Source organism: Passer domesticus, chromosome 2 (assembly GCF_036417665.1).
Source record: "Passer domesticus isolate bPasDom1 chromosome 2, bPasDom1.hap1, whole genome shotgun sequence".
NCBI classification, from domain to species: domain Eukaryota; kingdom Metazoa; phylum Chordata; class Aves; order Passeriformes; family Passeridae; genus Passer; species Passer domesticus.
Genome location: NC_087475.1, coordinates 108,499,318 through 108,519,613, shown reverse-complemented (window position 1 = coordinate 108,519,613; position 20,296 = coordinate 108,499,318). Strand labels below are relative to the sequence as shown.

General features: G+C 36.6%; 1 long non-coding RNA gene across 1 annotated transcript in view; it reads right to left on the bottom strand.

Annotated features, from left to right (window-relative positions):
• Positions 1 to 2,767: 2,767 nt before the first annotated feature.
• The window catches only part of LOC135295593 (uncharacterized), a 40,235-nt gene continuing 22,706 nt past the window's right edge, over positions 2,768 to 20,296 (bottom strand). Inside the window, exons 2-3 of the long non-coding RNA XR_010357715.1 lie at positions 4,985 to 5,093; positions 2,768 to 4,482 (exon numbers count right to left, since the gene is read on the bottom strand). This is a non-coding gene — a long non-coding RNA (uncharacterized LOC135295593). The remainder of the gene's footprint in view (positions 4,483 to 4,984; positions 5,094 to 20,296) is intronic.

The window sequence follows — 20,296 nt, the reverse complement described above, 5'->3', positions numbered from 1 at the left end:
TTCTTTACATTTTATGTTAATTCACAGCTGTCAGAAAATTTATTTTCCTTTTATTTTTCATTAATTTCTTTTTTGTCCTCTAATCGTATAATTGTCTAAAGAGATTAAAAGAAAATTTTGTTTTTCAGAAAATAAAGCTTCAAGTCAGGCTGAACAGATAACTCATACTTTGCTCAAATCATACAGCCTAAGGCTCAGAGTGTAAGAAATTTTTCTTTCAGCAATTAGCTGGTTGATTAGATGGAGAATTAAAGGAGCTGGCTATTCATATGTTCCACTGTGATGACTGCACAAACCCAGTTTACAGGTATTACCCATGCAGCAGTTAAGGAGAATGGGGAAAAAAGTGAAGTACAAAAGTGTTCAGACTGTAACTGCCCAATTTACTTCACTAAGCATTCTCACAGGGCTTGTTTAGGGAAAGAGAACAAATTTGAATAACTGTTCTCTCAGGTTTCCATCTGAGCTTGTCTCTAATCACCCTCAGTTGTTTCTGATGGATTTCAGCCTTATAATTCAAACCTATGGCAGGAACTTCTCTGACACTATTTGGCTTTTAGAGCAGAACTGACACCGGTAACAAAACTGACATTATGTGCTTTCTTGCTTTTAATCAAATTCTGCTTCCTTTATAGCCTTATCTCCAGGATAACTTCATGAGGTGGCAAGTGGCATCAGACCTATTTTGCATCAACATAATGTTAACACGTACTGTGCTCTTCACCTCCAGCCAATGTGACCCCACAAATGTAATTCACTGTACCACCAACTTCCCCTGACTTTCAAACAGCCCAGCAGTCATGTGGTCCAGGCTGAATGTGACTGTAGGTCTGAAGTCTCAATTTCTGTTTTTAGCAAACACTTTAGAAGTACTTGAAAGGAATGGTTTCTGTGTTAAAATCAGAGAAACAGTAAAGAGGTAGAGACCAGCAAAACTGAAACATTGCCATTTTTATATGAGATCTGTTTTGTCTCTTTGAGGTTTGCTTTACAGCTACAATTTTCTTCCAGACATCCTTTAAAAAATATCTTACTTTGATAAGCTCAATGGCTTTTGGGTTATCAATAACAGTTCACACAATATTTGAAGAACTATTTATACTTCACAGCCAGGAGACAGTACCACAGAAGAGCCATAGGTCTTTGTATTGCTCTTTTCCATGTGGTCTCTCTTATGTCAGGTAAACCACTGGATGTTTTTTTCCCTATATTTCGTTTTCAAGCACATAAAATTTGTCCTTGTAATATCAGGATGTACTTGTTCAAGGAAAAGTAGCTAAACACACAAACACCAACTGAAGAACATCATTAATACTTCTGTGGTGAGTATAAATTGCTCTTCTTCCTCATTTGCTTCCCATCTTCAAAACACTGAGTTACTATCAGTTGCTGTATTGCTACAAGTTTGGAGAGAATTTATTTTTTCTTACACACATATTCCTGCTGCAGAGGTGCTATTACCATTTGGGTAAGATGGCACATTAGCTGTACCCCAGTGAGTTTATTTTGTTTTGTTGGGGTGACTTTTTTACTCTTGCACTAATTCTAGCACTTATCAATTGAGATCATTTTACAATCCGAAGTCCAGTTTAACTCTCATCAGCTTTATACATATGTCAGCTGTTTACCTACTTCTTGCTTTTCTCCAGCTGCCACAGCAGCAAAAGTCTGTCACTTAGTGTGAGACAAAAAAAATAAGTCAAAATAAATTGTATTTTCTTGGTAGCAGCATTTTAAAAATTTACTTTTTAAATTTTTTTTTCTTAGAGTTAAACATCTGCATAAAGAGAACTAAAAAATCTTTTCACTAATTTAACACCTCTCCCACAATACTAGCAGCTTGAATTTGAGTATTTTCTTCAGTTAGCAGGCTTGAAAAGACCCAACTTAAATGCATTTCCCTGTATTACCAAAAAAAAAAAGCCAAGCCAACACTGCACATGAAACACAGCAGTCACTCCTGCTCTCTAAAGGCAATGTCAAGAGGCACCATAAGTTCCAGCCCTTCCTTGAATCTCTTTGGTATATTAGGATGTCTAAAGTAAGGAGAGACCCCCAAGTGGGGTAAAGCCCTTTGGTGTGATTACTGCCATAGGCTTCTCAGAATTAAGCTGCAGGCAATCAAAGACAACTTTGCAGCCAGCAGGTTTCCCTTCCCATTACTCAAAGACACAATGTTGGTATAGTTAAATATTTTCTAATTAAGATGAAAAGCCAATACATCAAGAAAGTTAATGTAGTCAACTACAACAATTACCTTAATCAAGTCTTGAAATGTTGCATCTGAGATGAACTCGTTTTAAACAATAAAGCTTTGGCTGTGTTAGAAGCGCCTATTCATCATTTAATGAACACTCGGGCCACAACCATTAAATTAAATGTGTGTTTTGCATTACCCTCGCTGTAATTTACAGGTCAGGTCAACGTGCAATAATGTTGTTACTACAACAACAAAAAAACCCTGCAACTTCAGGCTTTATATTTAATTATAAAGCTTCAGTTCCACGTTAATACAATAGTCAATGTGATTTCATAACACAAATTTATCTGTCCTCTGAAGATACTAGATTGTGCTTTTCGTTTTCCATAAATCACATGAAGGAACATTTTTTTCCATGAAAATAAAGACAGCAAGATAGCAAGTTCAACTTAACCATACTTTATTCATTCTACCATCTGCCCCCCTCCTCAGCATAAAATTGAGAAATACCAGTTCCCGCACACTATTCTGAGACCCATTCTTAGAGAAAAGACATCAGTAAGAGTATATGAACGCTGCACAGGCTTATTCTTCACAATTGAATTCATATGGGAGAAGCAAGAATGAAGTGAGCCAAAGAAAATACAACACACCTTCAGAGACATATTCAATACTCCTAAACTACATATAAAATCTGAACGCTGGATTAAAAAAAAAACAAACAAAAACAAACAAAACAAAAAACACAAAAACAAAAACAACAACCAAAAAAACCCCAAACAAACAACAAAAAAAAACCTAACCAAAGAAGTAAATGCTTTAATTGTCAATTTTATGCAGAAACTAGTAATAATATAAAACTATTTATTGTCTCTTGCTTTCTTGCTTTAAAACTATTTTAACAATGCCATCAAAAGGAAGCAAAAAGAACATTATACAACCTTTGAATGAGTTTTCATTATAGAATTGTAAGTGCACATGAAAAACAGGACCATCACAGGAAACTTCAGAGGAACAGAAAAGGCAAAAATACAACTTTTTTCTAAATGCTAGTGCTTAAGTCTTAAAGCATGCTGATAGGTAGCAATTACTAACTTTATGCTAATGGCTTTGTATATAGAAACAATTTACTAGGACTATTAACATGGTAACAAAGAGGTCAGGCTAATCATACAGATATATCTATGCATATTTTTGATAACTAACAATTTTCCTAATGAATTTTAATCAGACAGTCATTCCAGGTAAGCACTATTTCTGCAATTGCGTCAAACTGTTTTACACCTACAATGTAGATATAATTGGTTGCAATTTTGGACAGTCACTTAAATTTCTTTAACAGCCAAAGAAAAAATATAAGTGTTTCTAAGGAATTGATTATTTCATCCAAGGTAAGTGCGCCTGTAAAGATCAGACAAATCCCATTTTTCAGCTGTTTTTTTTTTTCTACTAGTGACTACAAAGGCATTATAGCCAGCTGCCCCAATGGCATGACACCCATTCTTGAGGATTAACTTGGCCTTAGCAGCAATTCTTCCATAATCACACAAACTGTTGAAGTGGCAAGCCATGTCAGAAAAGCAGCCAATTACACCTAGAGTTGCTTGATCTTAATGTTATGGTCAAGCAATTTGAATCACAGAATCATGTAGGCTAAGAAAAAAAAACCCTTAAGTCCAACTGTAAACCTAATGTTGCCAATTCCACCACCAAATCACATGCCTAATTGCCACATCTACACGTCTTATGAATACCTCCAGGGCTAGTGACTCAGCCACAGCAGCCTGCTCCAAGGCTTGACAACCATTTCTGTGAAGAAATTTTTCCTGTTATCCAATCTAAACTTCCCTGGTACTATTTGAAGAATAATTCTGAAAAGAATCATTCAAGGTCCATGCATTGAGAGCCAGCACTTCCACTTTAAGAAGAAATGCAAAATACTAATAATTTGGAATATCAAATATTGAGGGAAGGCCTTAGTGTTACCCTCAAGAAGAACTGTAGTCTACTAAAGCTCAAGCAGCCCTTATTTTATTGGAACAGTGAAAACTCCCATAGTCTTTAGGGAAATGGAGAATGAGATTTACAGAAATACCCCCCAATCAAAGATATCCACATCTCTTTTCTTGCAGCCAAAACCACCACATGCTATTCAATTAGTGCAGCCAGCAAGTGAAGCAAGGCCTCAGTCTTGTTCAGGGTCTTGTTTTGATGGAGAGTTCACTGAGATATCAGACCCAGACAAAAAAGTTTGGAGACCCTTGTCTGGAGCCCCAGGCTCCCTGCAAACACAGAAAGGTCGTGCTGAAGACAATAAACACTGCACCATGAAAGATTACAGCCTAATAAACCTCTCTCTCTTCCAAAACACCTTTAATTCTGTAAAATTACAAGAAGATGTCTCACCTGGTGTTCCACTACTAATCTAGTGTCATTCCTAATGACTGAAGTCTAATGGCAAAATCTTGCAAGAGAGCTGACAACCAGCGAAAAGTTCTGGTTCAAGTGCCCATGTTGCAGCTGGCAGCAGCAATTCCACTTCTAGCTGCTGTCTTTACTGCACAGCTACACAGGGCAGCTGCTTTGCTCAGCCACTAGCAGCACAACTGTTAAAAGGTGATTCTTTTTGTCCCAATCATTTAATTAGAATAGTTCTATGACGTCAGTAAATAGTTAAAGGAAACATTTTACAATCATCCTCACAGTAGTTCCTACGATTAATGCTGTTTTGGCATTTTAATTGTAGCCATCAGTCTTCAAATGTACAAAATAGCAGAAATTTACCTTTAGGACACAATGATGTGGCCAAGTAGCAGCACTTGGGTTTTTGTCTTTCAATCCAGTTATTTTATATCTGCATGCATCTGACTTTTCAAAAGCAATTGAGAGGTAACTGAAAAGAAAAAAAAAAAAGATGGTTTTATCACACAGCACTTTGGTTTTCCATTTTAGAACTGTTATACCTTTTTTTTCCATAGGCATATAGGAAGGTCAGAGAGTTCAAGGAACCTCAAAAAGCTTTTCAACTATCAGAGAGGAAAATTTCCACAAGCTTTTACTTCCAAAAGCTCATGAGGTAAAATAGAACTGACAAGATTAATATAACAAAAAAACTGTTGAGAACAGCAACTGATAATATCAATGTTTAATTCTGTGTATAAATTCAGTTCCATGGCTCCAGTAGACTAATTTTTTGACATTTGTCACAGAAAAAGTGAGCATCTACAGCTGCTAAATGATAGAGAAAAAGCCCTATTATTTGTTACTTTTACATAAAGATTGAATCACTGTTGTACTCAAAGATATGGGTGCAACACCAAACTCTTTATTTCTCATCCATCATAGATAAGTACAGGGCAGCATTCATGATGATTTGAAAATCCCCATGTAAACCACATTTGCATCTAAGCACAGTTATTGCTATACCAACATATATCTTCAAATGCCTTTTTTTTTTCCGTTCTAACAAGAACTCAACAATTATCATATCAATGTATATTTTTAAGCACATATTGCACATGAAGATTCTACATGTAACAAATAACAACAAACTATTTATGTTTTCCATCAGAAGGCACACTTTCTGTTTCCGACAGAGGGAGGGTTGTTCCTCTCCTGCCTTCCTTTCTTCTCTCCACTTAATTAAGGTAGAAAGAGTTTTACTGTGGCTGCTTATGCCAGAAACCTGTTGAGGGGGAAAAGTCTTATTTGTGGTCAAAGCTCTAGGCTTTTCTTCTTAGTACAATAATACTAATCAGTAAAAACACCTTAAGAACACTTTTCATAACTAAATGAAACAGGAAACTATCTAAGACACCATTTGAGGAAGAATTCTAGACAGAAGAAAACCAGAATTCATTTATCTATCAGATTTTGTGAAAAGGTCAGACTGACAGAATAAAATGTAATTTAAGCAATTTTTTTCTTGCCTTTCTTGGCTTTGTGTAAGCTAACAGTATACTTGTAGTGCAAGGGTAGGGGAGAGAGCATAATGTGCCCTGAAAGTACAAAGATAAGACAACTTGAACTTTGCCTTTCCATGGGTTCTATCATCAATCTAGTTTTTCACTGGATTTTCCTCAAAATTTTCTATTGTGCTCCCAGACACATGGTGTAATTTTTGGGGCTCCCTTTGGGGTTATCCTGTGAAGGGCCAAGAGTTGATCACTTGAATACGCTGAGTTGGAAGGGTCCCATGAGGATCATCGAGTCTGACTCCTGGCCCTGCACAGCACCATCCCCAAGAGTCAAAACGCACGTCTGAGAGCATTGTCCAAACATTTCTTGAGCTCCATCAGGCTTGGTTGTGTGACCACTGCCTTGAGGAGCCTGTTTCAGTGCCCAAACACCCTCTGGGGGAAGAACCTTTTTCTAATACCCAGCCTAAATCTCCTGGAGGGTATTCTATCTTTCTCTTCCATCACAAATCAACTGAATAAAGAGTGGTGCATTACTTCTAATACTTAAGTATTAGAAATAGTTCTCATTTCCAAGTTTTTAATTTTTTCAAGATGTGCAAGAATAATGCAAAATACTAGCAAATTTTTCACCTAAGTTACCAAAATTTAAGACTGAAAACAAAGTATTTTCAAATATTTTTCAGTAATTTCAAAAGACTTGGCAAGTCTGCCCATTTCAGCATAACCTAAAGTAATAATAAGGATATGGGAATAGGAAGAAGTCATACCCTTGAAATAGTACACAAAATGCTGCAAAATGGCATTAATCTTTTTTTGACTGACCAATCTTTTTGAGTTTAGGTGTCTAATAAATAACCTTAAGTAAAATCTTGCTATTCCCTTGAGGCTTCTAGTTCTTTCCTCACTCATTACTTCATTGAGCACAAGGAATTAAATCTATACTGCAACAGTCACATACTACTGGCATTTTACTCAGAAGGTCTCTCCCTGCTGAGCTGCTATACTGCTGATTATCTGCTAACTGAATCTAGCACTGTACAAAGGCAGTAAGGCATCACCAAAACCTACCACCTACACTACTTTCTCATAATAAGGACGACTAATACTGCATTGCTTATATCCCAGTCTGTAGGTGTTCATCTGTATGTCATAGCTTTTGCTTCAAAGAGGTGCCAAAAACTCCATCTTGTCATTATGCCTTCTGGGAAACCACATCAATAGCTCTACACTGAGCTGCATCACTCAGTACCTTGTAAAACCTACAGCATGCACAGAGCAGGGGTTTTTTTTATAATTTCTTACTAAAGTGCTCTGCACAAACGTGTTTTAATTGACCAGCGGAACTAGGTTTTCTTTTCATGAAGCAACAGTAGCCTACATGGACATGGATTAAGTGACAAGCAGCTGTATTTCTAAATACTAACCACTGTCAGCCAAAGCAGTGGTTATTGATACAACATTCAGGTATTTCCTCTTCTCCTTACTTTTAGTAAATGGCACTTGCCTTCCACTGAGCCACTCACCATCCTCCTACTCCATCACAAACAGAGCACCCCAGGCAGTCAGTAAAGTTCTGCCAGTGATCAGCTTCAGAATACACACCATGACCTTCACAGGGCCTGTGTGGTAACATTCCAATTTCCCTATCATGGTAATGAGAATTGTTTCCTATAATCTGATATTTCTGTCATGTCCCTATTCTTCATGTCCAAGGTGCCAAACAACAACGGATTACAAGATTGTTTGAGAATGTTTTCACAACAGGTCAGGTAGCATGTTTTTAGCTGTGGTCAAGAGACATTGCTTTGTAAGGTCAAAAGGATCATGATGCTACAGAAAAACTTAGTTCAAGTTTGTGAAATAACTACAGACCTCTCTTGTGTCTTAGAACCTTGGTAATTTATTTGATAACTTCAATGAGATTACAGGAAGCCATGAAACCTCTTGGTTAAAAATCTTCAAGATTTCAAGAGGTCAAATATGTGCTTAAACATTTAATTGCTTAAGTAATTCCCCTGGGCTTCAGCTCTTGAGTGTCTTAGAGTGGCAAATTAAAAAAAAAAACATTTCATCCATACGCATGTTTTCTACAGCACTTCTTTTTTAAAAACTCAGTTTGTCTCACGTAAGTCTACCCATTATGCTTACATAGTTGCCTTCATAGTGTTATTTCCAGTGCATTATTTGAACTAACATAATTTCTAGTTAAAAAGCTTGAGAAAAACTGAATAATGTATTGCCTTAATTGCAAATATGGTAAGATATAATAATACAGTTTGGCAAGAACAAGACATAGCTCAGTTACATTAAGAATTTGGCACACTCCCCTCATTCATTTCCTGCAGGGTACACACATGTGGAGTTGTAGTGACAAACCTGTCATTGTTCTGTTTGACAAATGGGATAGCCTACATCAGACTTAAAGGATCCAATACACTCTTACTTTACACACAGCTTATTATCTAAGAAAATACATTTTCATTACCAATTTCTAAGGCTTCATTAAAAGGTTTGACCTTTTCCTACTGGTCTCCTTATTAAAGCTGTAACAAGTAGCTTTAAAAATTGGCAATTATATTGATTTCTTAGTGTGGCAATTGATGTACTGATCTGCATATTCCTCCCCCCAAAGCTGAGTACATGCTCAATCCCGCTCAAGACACCTAATCCTGCAATCCCTCTCCTTTATATTCTGTACTTGAATGATTTTACAACTGCTGTTTCTTAGCTTTGCTCATTTCTATTCCTCTCGTCTTTTACATTTTAAAGTTTGTTCACATTTTACTAAACCCTTCCAAAATATCTCATGTGTGTTAACTTGACTGCTTTCCAGATTCTAATAGAAACCTAACTAATGTATATCTCCCAGATGTTTCCTACCTCACCAGAAAATAATCTCACTATCTCAGAAGGGAGGCAAATTTATGGAAAAAAGTAGTACAGCTCATGGAAATACACATAGCAAAATATCCTTCAACAGACACTAGCAAGAGAGGCAGTTTTGAACTGGGTCATTAAACATAAGAAGGATCCTGATTAAAGGGTTCTGATATTCAGGGAGTTTAGGAACACAGCCAGCCACCAAAAAGTACCATTGAGTCTTCTTGTACTCAAGAGCCATAAAGCTGTGAAGGACTTAACAGCAGACGCTGAGAAAGGACTTCCTTCTCCAGACAGAGAAAGGATCATCTAAAATAAAAGCTTATTTTCAGGCTCTGTAAAGGCACATCAATTCTGTAGCTGGCCCACAAGGATATTCTTCCCCAAATATAGGAGCATAGCTTTCTATGCTTGATCAGGTAAATGCTTTGCCTTCATTCTCCTTCAGTTTTATTGACTGTTAAATGCCACAATGTCACATTGCAAGAGCAATTCCCTGTTGAGCTCCTACTGAGGCAGAAGAGCTTTTGGTTTGCTCACATGAAGCTCTGCTGAGTAAACATTTCTAGAATTCTGTTTCCCAAAACTTAGCCATCAGGTAAACACAAAATGAGGTACCACAAAGCCAAGGAAGGTGCTGATTTAAGTTTTTAAAACATTAAAATAAGGTCAGTATTTTGCGTTCAACTCATCTGCTGCAAACTTGACCTTGGCAGAGAACATTGCACTGTCTCAGATCACCAAGCAAGAAGAAAGCCTTTATGCTGAATAGTCTTTTAGGTTCATATTTCTGATTTACATGCTGCCTGCGTTGATTCACATAACAGATCACATTGACTCAAGAATGCAAGTAATACTGCAGAAGCTCACTGTTAAAGTTCTCATCTAGCTTCAGTCTTCACACAAGCAGCAGAGATACCACCAAAAAGCACTTTGACTGTCTGAATTTTCCAGATTCACTGCTGATTTAAAATCAAAAATTTCCACAGTAATTCTTTCTGTACCCTAGGACGCTGCTTAATGCACCACAGACACACATTGGACACTGCTCTCTCATTTTTTTCAGTCAATCTTATCGTAAAGCAGCCTGCTGGTTCCTGAGGATATCATCAGTCCAGATCAATGTGAATTTCACCTTCCTTTTACTGGCAGGTATTTAAACATGTACTGCTTTGAGTACCTGAAGTCACAGTTTGTTTCATGCTTAAGAGAACAGGTAAACTTGTGGATTTACAAGATACATGCAAGTACAGAGGGCTATTCCAGTAATGCTTTTAGCTACAGCTCCAATTACATTCAGGGTCCTTCTCTCTCTCCCAGTTTCTCCCCACAAAAAGGGCTGCAATAGAAATTATGTTAACTGGGCATGCTCACATGCAGCTTGTGCTGTGTGATACTTGTACACCATTTGAACAATATTAATAGGACTGGTCCCAACCAATTCTCTTGCTTTCTGCTGCTCTTTGATGCAGCATGTGAAGATAAATATTTCAGCACACCTTAAGGCATATGATTGTTAACCCCACTAAGTTTCTATGAATCTTTCTCTGATTTACCACAAGTTACGAAATTAATGACATAACATGCACCCTAATGCTAAAACTTTGGGCTTACAAAGTTAAGTTGATAGGTAGAGGTCTCTACTGTTAAATAATTTCTTTTTTTTTTTCTATGTGTAGCATGATATGCAATAGCATAATATAAAATTAAGTTTCAGCATAATATAGAATTAAGTGCTGTATACAGTCTTGGTCACAGGAAAGCACAGGACAGAATATTCCCCTCCAAGTTAAATCTTTCTTTTCTTAATTACAAGGATCTCCATTGGAGCTCACAACTTCAAATCATACATTTAAAATAGATAAACATTGTTATTTTTACTTTCCCTTTTAACATCCCTCTCTCTCCAAAGCCTACTATTCACTAGTCTTAGAAATACAGATTAGACAGCTGCTATACTTCTTTTAAACACTTTCCATTAAAGACATTTTTAGGCAGCTGAGTATCAATATGGCAATACCTTTTTCCAGGCTCCCACAGCCTCAAACACAGGATCATTCAGGTAGCTAACAAAGAAACTTTGCATCAAGTATGCCTGCTCAGTACTACAGCAATTTATCCAATTCTAATATTGTGTTTCCCATTCTGACTTTTCCTAGGCAGCTCTTCTCCCTCCCAGTTCAGTGTGCATTTAGGAAGATACAGTCTGCTTCACTAGTAACAGAGTGACAGGTGCTCCTCCTCCATATATTTTTCTTCAAAAGAAAATAAATGATTCATACCTGATTATTATACACTGAATAGAACTATAGAGAGACTTTTCTAGCCTTTCAAAAATATCTCAATCATTCAAGTTTCATTCTCTTCAGTCCTAACAAAAGATAAACATGCTTCTAGGAGAGGATCAAAAATCACAAATAAAAGTATTTAAAATAACTTCAACTGCTTCATAATTTCCCATTTGCTTATTGCAGCTGGTAGCACCAAAGACTACATCCCCTACTTTGTAGGATTTGTAGGTACTTCTCTACTAAATATCCAAAATTGACGCCAGAAAAACAAGTTAATCATATAAAAAAGTTTTGACTTGTCACAGATCCTACTTGTCTCCTAGCAGCTTGAGAGCTAGCAAGGTCAGCATTACTATTCGTAAGTGTGATTCACCCATGCTATAAATCACAATATATTCTAAGACATTTACAAGGCTATTTAATGCTGTTCCTTTTAAATTACTGATGTTTCAAGTGCTGCATAAGACTATTTTTCTTGTTTATTTTTAATTTTGCTGTCATAGATGTAACCCAAAGTTAACTTAATGAGTGCATAATGTAATTTCACTGCCATAAATGGAAAGTCATTTGCATATCTTCGAGCTCCCCCATTTTATCTTCATCTAGGTATTCACCGTTATGTAATATACCTTCTCAAGATCTTCATTACCACTTAACTGTACAAACTTTCTTCATTAGGCTTGAAATATGAGTCGAGCCTCTTAGTCTTCAACTTATACATGTGATAGAACGGATGCTTATCCTATTTCTTTTCTTTTTTGATAAATTTGAAAAGCTTGGGTTCCTTTTTATGCCTTAGATTAGCCTTCATTCATAATTTCTTGCACCATGTATCTTTTTCCTAGAAGGCTTAACTAGCTAAATTGCTTCCTCCCCCTTTCTCATTTCTAACAGCATCATTTATCAGAAGGGGTCTGTGCATTTCAGCAGAAAACTCAGGCATTCTGTGCTGGGTAAATCAAGAGCTTACTAACAATCACAGTAACCCCCCAAACTGTGTCAGAGATATGTCTATATTTTAGACTCCATTTCACCACAGGTACACTATCACCCATATTTAACTTCAAAGGCATTGTCCTTTTTCTACAGTTACTTGTACAATTGAAATGTGGAACTGGCAAAGGTTAGAGAGACAGAACCTACTCCAAAATTTTGATTAGCAAAACAAAAGCAGGGATTTTTTTCTACTAAGCAATTGATTGCTTTAACATCACTTTACCTTTTGTGTTTAAGAATATCGAATGTTTCAAATAATTACTAGACATGACACAAATGCTATGTTATTAGCAGAAGGTGTCTCTTGAGCTGCCGAGTTATACAGAGCCATTCTCACCACAGAATTTCTTCACAGCACAGGTGTATGGAAAACACCTTGCACTGATGCCGCTAACCTTCAGTTACACACACTGAAGGCCAGCTTCTTTCTAATTTTTATGGTCAGGTCTTCATTTCTTCTTATACTTCACTTAATCTTTAACAAAGAGTTTTTAAGTCAGACATGGCAATTCTGTCTGCAGGTGTGACCATGTAGACAGATGCAAATCTCCTCCCAGCAATGTCAAGTACAATATGTTAATTTTGCAGAGCAAAGGCTAGACTGAATTTCTTCCTCCTGTCCTATACTGCCAGTGTTTTAACAGAGGCACATCTGCTTTCAGGGAAAGGTGGCAGACAGCTTATATCTTTAACTTCTTCTAGACAAATCAAGAAAGGAAATCAAGAAAGGAAAAATCTCCTGCACAAGTCATTGTCTTCCAACATCCTTTTGCTGCTTAAATTCTAGGCAAATCGGGTAACCAATCCTTATTTAGCACTTTCTTTGGAGAAAAGACCCAATCCATTATCAGGTATAAAAAGACTAACTTATGCTGATCTGAATCTCCAAATGGGATATTTAGTTAAAGTGAAGTAGCCAGCTCAAGTGACTAACACATATGTGAGCCAGTAGTCTTTTGCATATTGGTTGGGACCACACCCCAAAACACATGTCCACTGATGTCAAAAACATCTTCTTCAGGAAGAAATCTTGCTTATATTTACAACATAGCTATGTTTGTCTGTTGGATCAGCAATTCCATGTTTTCTGTTGCTCTTCTTTCAGAAATTTGCCTTTGTATAGCAGAATGAATTTATTGTCTTTAAACTTTCACACAGTTTTAGATTTTACTATTTGCAGTATTTAGGACCCAGGGATTTTAGGCTGGAATTTAAACATTTTGAACTTGTCTGATGCATTTCAGACTTATCTAATATATTTGCTTATATTTCTGCTGCTTCTCTTTCATCTTCCCATCCCAAACATGACTGTCTTTGACCTTGTTGGTACACCTGCTATTTCCATGCCACAGGCTTTGCCTAATTACTGACTGCTAGAAGTAGTATGCAACTGAAATTACGGAAAAAATAAATCATTTATAGACCTTATAATACAATGTTTCATATTCACAGACCTGTGTATTAGTTTTACGTGCCATTTTGTCTTGCATCCATTTCTTTTAGTTATCATTAAAAAAACATATATAGCATGATTTTCAATGATCAGAATAATTAATGCATTTACAGCCTTAAGCACAGACCCTACTTCATCCACCAATATTTTCTCAAATCCATGTATGAACCTCTGGATATTGGATGCTTTCAGCCTCCAGCACTATACATTTTGAGCAAAGAAATGGAAAATAATTAAGAAAGTGTCCATACCTCGTTTTTGGTCTTGTATTTTACAAAGTGCTACTGAAGCAGAAGAGACACAACCTGTAATTTCAGAGCTGTCAACTACAGTCAACAAGCTTGGTGATGGCACGTATGTACAAAAACCCCCTATTTGGGGGTTTTTGTAGCTAAGTCTTGTGAACCATGCAGCATTTAGCAGATCTTACTTTGTATTCTGCAATGCAGCTCTGTTGTAGATGAGAAATTTTGAAATTAAGAAGCTACCTAAAATATTTCACAATAAAATAAAACTACCTAGTTGCATTGGGTTGTTTATGCCCAGTATTTGTGAGAGAGCAACCATCTTACTTCAAGCTCCTGAGACTTGAAAGACATTTTATGAGTAATAATACCTTCTACACTATGTAAAAATCAAGTGGCTGAATTTTGAACACAATTGCCTCTTGGTTCCAATATATTGCACTTTGTAACTTGTCTGATGTGTTCAAATTCCCCAGTTTCAGAGTTATCTAGCTATTAGGTGCACATCATTTTGTCACCCCAGCCCACAATGTTTTTAAAGTATGGTCTCCTTTACAATTTAACAGAATAAATTACCTAAACCAACAGATTATGTAATTTATAGGAAAAAAGATACAGAAAATAATGTGAAGCACACCACTTACTAATACTAATAATTCCATTTTATGTCCATAATAATACATCATGAATGGCCTTTTAGCCTCTTTTGACTCTTTCTCAAATTAAACTTTGTTTATACATCTCTATCAGGCTCTTATTCAAGTTCACATAGTTCTCATTATCATTCAGCCACAGTTTTAACACCTGTATTCTGTAGGATCAGAGCAAAACCAGCTTTTTGGTGATGTTACACTAAGTATTTTTTACTAACATTACTTATGGTTTTCATGAAAAGAAAAAATTACATTACCATAAAATGACAGATTATAATTAAAATTATGAAGAAACAATTGTATACCATAAAAGATAGTATGCCAACTACATCAGAGAGAAAAATTGCAAGAACCTAGTTTGTGAAACTACTTTCTCTGGACAATATTTTTCTCTTTAGATTCCCATCTATATTTTTTACTTTTTTATAAGTATTTGTTGTACTTTGTAATAAAATCACAAAAAAGAAACCAAAACAGAAGCTTTCAGAGTTAGATTTTTTCCTCTTTCCCTGAAGTATATTTAAGTACAGTTTTAAAGACTAAAATAGCCTAAAACTTTATGCAGGGCTATTGCCATTATATTTTGTTAATTAATGATCCTCAGTTCCTTAGGTCTTCATTTAGGACTAGTGTGCCTATTTATCACAGAACACTTACCACTGGGGGTTCAAGCTGGACAAAAAAATCAAAAAAAGACTTGGTTATTCCTAGCATGTCAGATATGCATGTTTCACAAAGTGTGTGCTTTCACAAGAGGTTTAAATTTGCAAATCAGTTTCTTTTGTTCTCTAACAATTCCCAAGTGCAGACTTTTGAGTAATGTTGAACTCTAGCAGCATCAGTAAGGCAATTGTCCTGTGATATTTTGAAGATTCAAAGCAGCAATACAGACTTGCACCAACTGAAGCTGTGCATTCATTTCCTACAATTCCACCCAAGCAGAGCCAAAAGCTTTTTGCTGTATGGTCCATTGGATGAGCAGATTCCCAGTCAATACATAAATTTACTTTCTTAGAAATCTGCTGCTTACACAGTTTGACTCTGCATTTTCAGTCATCCAAGCAGTCAAACTAAAGGTAGCCAAAAAGCAAGGACAACCCGGTTCTGGGAATAAAGACGTGACTGCACTAGCTTTCCAGTGAGTTTCTGGAAGCTGACTAAGTGACCTTTATTTGCAATGACACACAGTGAAGGTAATTCTGTTTGTATTATGGCTGGATTTTTTTTAAGATGAATTGAATACTGATTATCTCTAATGCTCCTTAGCTGTTCCCTTTTTGTTGAGAAATGCCACAGTCCTGAAATAGGTCTGACTGCCTTTCTGCTTAATTTTACTATCCAGATGGATGGTATAGAGGGAACACAGATCTTGCTGATTTTTTTTTAAAGCATTTCAAGAAATGAGACTAATCATAGCGTGAGCCATATGCCATAGCTATTTTATACCTCTGGGTGTTGGGCATACAATTAAGTTTAGGAAAACGTCAGTTTATAGACCCTTCCTTGTGATACGGGACTCTGAAATCTCATTGTTTATGCTTTAATACTCTTACTAGTGACTTCCATTTCTCCCAGTCCATCTTCCCAACATTACAGTGACACATGCATGCTTTGATTCCCTTAACTACTTACTGAGCTAGGCACGGATAAAAACAGTTTGTCCTGGTCTGACATAAAGAGGGAAAATAATTACTTTCAAACATAAGATTAAGATGGAGGCTTTTGTTACTGGTTTCCTGGGTTTGGGTTGGTTTGAGGGTTTTTTGTTTGTTTTGTTTTCTTTTAAACTAGGTAAGATTCAATGGTATATTAGATATTTTACTTTCCTAATGCATGTACTTCCTGAACTTCAGCAAATTCAGTGAGAGCTCTGGAAATTTTCATTAAACTATTTGAGTTTTCCTCTATTTCTCAGCATTTAAATTTTGGCCTGCCTTTTCAGTGTGCAGATTATTAGGTGGAATTACATTTTATCACTAGCATCTTCTGAAAAAAAAGCCCATGAAAAAAGGAAGTTTAGGTGATCACTATAATATATCTGAGAGACTGCTAACTACCTTTTTACTGACCAGGCACAGGAGGGATGAATATCTCATCATGAATGCCACAAACCCCTCTATATATGACTTATCAAAGTAGTTAATTTCCTTCAATATAAATATGTATGTTGGGCTATGCTCGTCTTTGGTTTATGTCAGCTGAGGCACAAAGGAAAATTAAAAATATACTTTGATCTCAGAGATATTCTCAAAATGTTCCAATTGGTTTTTCTACAGTAGGAGAGCAATTCTTTCATTTGCCTTACCTAGGGAGATGTGTCCCTCTGGGGACCCAATCATTTTGTTAATTAGGTGAACAAACAGCAGCCTTAAAACACTTCCCAATTACATCAGCAAAGATTTGGCTGTCAAGGAGGGAGACTAAAGAGCAACATTAAAACAAAATAGTTCTGATTAAAGGCCTCCTTCATAACACTCTGTTGAGGATGTGGCACAAGTGTTGAACAGCACAAGGCAATTCATAAAGCAAAAATAGCACGTTCAAGTTATCACCACATATTAAATTTCTTCATTGAAGTAGAGGTAGTTAAGTCTGGCTTTTATTACTGCTGATAAGCAAAGAGTCATATCAATAACAATCACTTTTGAAGGCTGTCAAACATCTTTGTGGTAAATTTCTAGCCTCAAAAGTCTTCAGTTATGGGGATCCTCCCACCCTTTCTAACCAATTGTCCCAAAGTGACTCTGCTTTACTCCTTATTCATTGCAGCTTCTCCTATCTCTATCCACAGAAGCTCCTCTTTTTCATCTCTTTTACTTATTTGCTCATTCACAGGAAATATTTTCCTGTGCACCTCAGATATTCAAAGCATTCAAAGCTGGTGCATAAAGACAGGTATTTTCTTCCTGGCATTTGTCTAATTATGGACTCACTTCCTATAACTTTTCTACTCAAATTACACTATAGGAAAGAATTGAGCACTAAATTAGGATAGCTAACCAGTGGCACTGAAATTCTTCACCAAAGGTATTTTCCTCTTAGAGCAAATGGCAGTATTAAAAAAATTGTATATATATAAGTAGAAAAATATTTTATGATGCCTCCTATCACAATTTACTGTGGCCATTTTCCTTCTAGTAATTCAACAATAAGAAACATGTTACACATTTTAAGTGAGGTTTAGATTTAACTAAGACCCCCATTCTTCACCATATGGAACTCAAGAAGTTTTTTGCAATGTAACAGTAACACAGGTTGGCATTTAAAAATCAATTTCACCTTAAAACTATTGAAGTTTTTCAATTTTCAATGTATAGCTTTGTCTCTAAGTAATTTTATCCGATGAACCCAGCTGTTGAGCTGGCACCTTCAGCTTCTACATGGAGTACCAATGTAAAGGACCTTGCCTACAGGCTGAACCATTAAATAAATTTTGAAGGCTAAGCAAGCAAAAATTATAGTTATTTATTTGCTCTGCTTATTGTAGTGTATTTCCAGTCATAGTATCAAGGTATTTCCCACATTTTGACAATGGTAAATCAGGGCTATTCTGTAACAATCGCCTGTCAGTTATTAGCAAGACAATTCCAGGTTTCAAAAGCTAAGGTTTGGATGCCCTTTAAGGCTTAAGTATTTCTGAGGTTTTAAAGCTTGTCTAGGCATGACAATTACCCCTAGTTTTTATTTCTGTGTGCTGTTGGCTTCAGCTAGTTCACATTTGTTCCTCTGTGAAGTGCAGTGCACAATGGCAGCAAGGACTCACATCCTGTACTTGGGAGCTGTAGGAATACAGGATGGGTATCCAGCCTGCCCTACTGCTGGGGCCAGGGAGCATCACCCCTTCCCTTCCACCCTCCCTAAGCTACAGCCCCCAGTTTGCAGCTCAGGACTCTTGCCAATCAGAGCCACAAGGCACTTGACACATGCAAATTGCCATTTGTTTGTTTTTTGTTTTTTGGGGTTTTTTTTAAATAGCTGTGGGCAGTCCTTTGAGACACCTGGGTCGAAAGAAAGCTTACATGAGTCAGTCCATATTTCCTAGTGTGTACCAACACCTTCAGCACAATCATTAAGGCAGGAAACCACACTGGAGGAAGTTTCTCATCACTTGTTTCACAGAAAACTGGTTTCCTTCCAGTATTTTCCCCAGGCTTGCCCCTGCTAATGTTTCTAAGACTGCAGGACCAATAACGTTCAGTGCAATATTTTTTTGGCATTTATTAACTTAAAATAAAATGCCAAAGCCCCCAAAAAATTATTTAAGCAAAATCTAATTTATACCCTGCTTTAATTCAAGTTTTTGACAAGCCTTGGAAAGGCACTATCAGCTACTTCAGTAGATAAATACCCTGAGAATGGAGACAAGATAAATTACCTGCTATCTTATCTAAAGTCCTGAAGAAGAAGAGACTATTAAGAATGTAAGGCACACAAGAAAATATTGGCAGCCAAAAGACTGAACTATTTCCTAGTCAATTATCCATCTCAAAACATGATTGTAGCATTCACAACAATAGATTACAATTGAGTAACCAGGTATTTTGTATCAATTTGTACAGATTAGTTCATCTCACAGCTGCGGTACAGCAACAGGCAGGGCTTCATACCAGAGCTGCAACTTGCAAAGTCAAGAATCAGACTGTGCACTTTTAAACCCACTGGCTATATGCAGAAGTCTAAAATAGCAAAAAACCATTCAGTTGCTTGACAGAAGCCCTCTAAAGGTGTAAAGCCACTGAAATTGAATGACAGGACGAGTTGATAGCATTTAATTTAGAAGGGGCTACATGCAGAATTTTACCTTATTGAAAATCAGTGAGCTTTTATGGCAGGCTTTGTTTCTAAAGGAGATAAGGTGAGCCTTTCAAGAGTGTTAAGACCAGTTAAGATACCAGTAGCAGCTCCTTTTCACTCTATTTCTAGTACTTTCCAATTTCTGAGACTATAATATCCCTGCATTTTTAAACCAATCTTCTGTAGTCTTCCAGTCTTCTATTGAGATGCTGGACCAATTTTCAAGTTTCATTTGATTGTAGCCCTATTTCTTGCTTTAGAAACCCACACCCATCCTGCACATTTCACCAAGGATTTTCAAGGTTATTATACCTTGCCTGTTATCTCCTTCCTGCCTAGAGAAACTCTTTCTTGTACAGGAACCTTTCCACATTTTGTGTCATTCCTTGGTTGGTGATTCATCATGTGAAAATTAACATTACTTTTAAATGAGCTATATTTCCACAGCAAGCAGAGGTACAGCACTTGGGTGTTATATAAGCATCAGCTCTCTTTTCCTGACTATGCAACACATAGATCCACAGCAGGCAGGGCAGTTTGAACACCATATATTATCTGAGAATAGGAGGAAGTGGTACTGACTATTTTTCTACTGACTACACTATTAAAAATATAAACACAGAGCACTGTCCATTTAGGAATTAAAAAACTGAGGGTTTTTGCTTTGGGTGTTTTTATTTATCTTACACCACCATCAGAGACCAGCAATGAGCCTCATCAGTAACTTTCTGCTGTTACACCCCCACCTTTTCTCATTAGAGAAACTCTTTCCTGAGATTCTGAAATAATTTTTAACAAGTTTGGTTTCCCTGCAGAAGGACATATTCCACAAGATTTAAGGGCTAAAGTGACTTCACACACTTT